This window comes from Apis dorsata, unplaced genomic scaffold (genome assembly GCF_000469605.1).
Source record: "Apis dorsata unplaced genomic scaffold, Apis dorsata 1.3 scaffold_474, whole genome shotgun sequence".
NCBI classification, from domain to species: domain Eukaryota; kingdom Metazoa; phylum Arthropoda; class Insecta; order Hymenoptera; family Apidae; genus Apis; species Apis dorsata.
In genome coordinates this window covers 111,308-114,992 of record NW_006263712.1, presented here as the reverse complement: position 1 = coordinate 114,992, position 3,685 = coordinate 111,308, and the positions used below count along the sequence as shown (strand labels likewise).

Here is a 3,685-nt window from a genome sequence, read left to right as displayed (position 1 = left end):
AAAAAAAAAAAAAAAAAAAAAAAGGAAAATGTAAAATACATACACATATTCATAAACAGATAAATATATCTATATACGTAGAATTTTCATTATTGGCACGAAATTTTAATTAATACCCAATTAAATGAATCCTGCCAATTAAATTCATTTACGTGAACTATTATTTGAACTTTTATTATATAGCTTTAATTATAAATTGTTCGCTTTAATTATTGTTTGGATGAAATTCTGCTATAATTTTATATAACATACTTCTTATATAATGATTTTTCTCATTGTTCAAAAGTAAAAAAAAGTGTTTTTTTATTTTTCAAATAAAAATGATGTAATTTTTTAAAACCAAGTAGATATTTCACCGTCTTATTCGAATATTTTCATGAAATAATATTCGTATCTTTTCTTAGAATGATAAAACTGTATTCAAGAAATAATTATATTATTATACGAAATTACTTTAATAAAAATAACTATTATGCAGAATACACACGAGATCTTTTGTGAGTGACTCTACGAGAATATGATCTTGTGTGGATATGATCGTACGTGAAAGTCTCAGACCATCTACGTTGCTGAGTAACTAATGGTAACTAAAGGTAGATTTAGGAACCATTTCAACATATTCTCGTATGGAAATGAATCTTTAAATATTCTCTCTATGATGTTGTTCGTTTATGGTTTCTCCTGGTTTACAAATCTTTTTGAAATATTGCCATAGAGTCCTCATCTAAATTTATTATTACAAGATACATGTAAACTATTTCAGAGATTTAGTTAGAATTGAAGAAAATCTAAAGAAAAGAAAAAAAAAAGTAAAGGAGGCAAATCAGGAGGAGATTAAGATACATATATTAAAAAATATCGATAAACGTTGAATTAAATTCCTCTCAAGGAATAACAATCCAATTAAAATAATACCAAGTATCCTTAATTCATTCGTTCCAATAAAACAATGAAACGATATATGGAATACATTTGTTAAAAAATTATTCGATAACGATATTCTGGATGGAACGAGGTCACGGAAAATATTAATAATCGTTGGATTAAACGTTTCTTGAACAAAACGAAAACAGAATTAAAATAATATCAAGTATATTTAAGTATATTCATTTACGGAAACAAAACATTTCCGACTCGTAAGTGCTTCACGACTTATGCACAATACTGTAATTTGTCCATCTGCTTAGCATAAAATTCAATAGCAGTTTTAGAACAAAAAGAGCCAGGCGTATAATTAATCCGCGAGAACGTTACCACTGCAAGGTCTAAGATAAACGAACAGATATTAAATATTGCAAGAGATATTAAACGTTGTTCTACACGAGGCAATCGCGAGCAGAGGTAACGTTATAACTCTTTCACCGTGATATATCCGGTCACGAAGGATAGAAATTTGTCAACGTTTGATTTCTATTCATTTGGACTTGTCCGTTTGGACAAGTCAGATGGCTCAGGTGCGCAACAGACAGGAACAATGACGACAAATGTCTTTTGTCTCCATTGTCACGCATCAAGCCTACAGACTAGTGCTATTTACCGTAATATTATGGAACAACTCGTCTTTCTTCCTTCCATTCCTCTCCTTATGCACACTCCAATGCGCCCAGTTAATATCAAACGAGAGAATCGTCCCTTCGTTTTATTGCCACTGTACAATCTTTCTTTTTTAATAGACGACGAGAAGGATTGTTCTTCTCGTTGTCACCATTACCTCCCAGAGAGAGAGTTGTTAATTAAATTAATAAAAAAGTTAAAGATGCAAAAGAAAGATGGATAAGAGATACTCGACGTTTAAAGAAAAGTACGTACTAATTACGATATTTAATAAGTGAAATAAATATCTGCATAAAGTTAAGTAGGAAAATTTTTGTATACTCTACATAAAAAAAAAAGTACTTTTATTAAAATAGAATCTTAAGTTTCATTGTACAATAAGAATTGTGTTTCTTTATAAGAAGTGTTTCTTTATTAAGAAATAAATTTTATTCAAAGTGTGTCCTTTTGTAATTATATCTTCAGTCTTTTAAATAATCTTCTGATGAATTTGAGATAAAAATAAATCTTTTAAAAAATCCGATATGATCTTAATTCTTTTTTCTTTTCTTTTCTTTTTTTTTTTTTTCGAAATTGCAACATATAATCGATGAAAAACTAATTTTTTAATCCAAAACATTTTCCTCTCAGTTTATCAGAGAAAAAGTCGTGACAATAGTTACACGAACTATTTTTACGCATATAATTTATTTTAATAACAGTTGCCCTTTTATATGCGACGTACAAAGACATACCTGAGTGACTGTAGCATTTCCTTACTTATATTCACAAAAGCGCGAGCTTGCAAAAGCATCCGTAGTCCAGTCACCGTCAAAACAGAAATCCCAAAGAGGAAGCAAAACACGTCAAGCTTAATCATCGTTGCAAAAACGTTGCGCACTATATCACCACCTCGTTCGTCAACCAACAATTCGCGACAAAAAGAACCATGTTCCTCGCTACGACTGGTCTTTTGTCACGGCTGGCCCGGCATCTTCGATGCCTATGAATCGACTCTGACAGTCAAGGATTTATGATTTCACCTGTCCATACACAACTTGCGTTATGTACAAAAAAAAAGCGAACATAAAAAAAAAGAGAATAATAAAGAAGGAAGGAGAAAGAGAGAGAGAAAAAATAGGTACAACGAGGAACCAACCGCATCGATCAATCGACCGGAAGACAAAGGCTAGCGGTCAGCTCGTAGCATTGTTTCATCCCTGGACAAGCGAGAAGGATTCTTGTCGGAGGAAGTGTAGGAGAGAGAGAGAGAAAAAAAAAAGAGAGATAAAAAAATGAGGAGTCATAGTCAAGATTTTTACCAACAAGAGAAAACTCTTCCTCATTCACTTTGCCACACTAGGAGCAAAGCTAGAGACAAAGCGCATCTCGCTAGTGTCACAAATCACAAATTGCAAGTACATGCGATATTTTCTACGCGCGTCCAATTCCATTTCTGGCCTTCAGAAGCGAAGAAAAATACGGAGGAGATCTAGGATTTCATATTCAACATTCAAGGCATTCCTCTTCCTCTTCGCTCATCCTATTCCTCATCACTTTGCTCTTGTATCGCCCACGGTCGTACTTAATATTCGCCTTTGAACGTTCGATATAAAGGGCATTTCGAAAGTGCAATAAATCATAAATACACATAAACGTTTTTCTTTTTGTATATCCAATTCTATTTTTGAGGAAAAAAAAAGTGCACCTTAGTCTATAAAAGATGAGACATTTAATCTTCATCCACTCAAGATGGATTATTAAATAATACTTAATATCTACAATTGATGTACGCATTGAAAATGATCCGGATCGCTCACTTTTTTGATTAATTATTTTCGAGGATTATTCGCGACATTACTTTCGAACCCACCGGGGGAACAGTAATCGCCCTGTATACCAATCTACAAAAGATGAGATATTCAAGCATATCCAAGATGGATCACTTTTGACAGCACGAATAATATTTAATATTTGGATCAAATCGATACTTTTTCATCGGCTCAACTCGACGAAGTTAATTGCCGCGGAATCCATCGACAACAATAATTGCTCTCTACATCAATCTAGAAAAAAGATGAAGTATTCATCCACCCAAGATGGATCACTTTCGACACATCAAATATTATTTCATGCATGAATCAAATGTTTC

At 32.5% G+C, this 3,685-nt stretch overlaps 1 protein-coding gene across 5 annotated transcripts in view; it reads right to left on the bottom strand.

Annotated features, from left to right (window-relative positions):
* The window catches only part of LOC102675607, a 106,547-nt gene that overhangs the window by 75,891 nt on the left and 26,971 nt on the right, over positions 1–3,685 (bottom strand). The window lies entirely within an intron of this gene.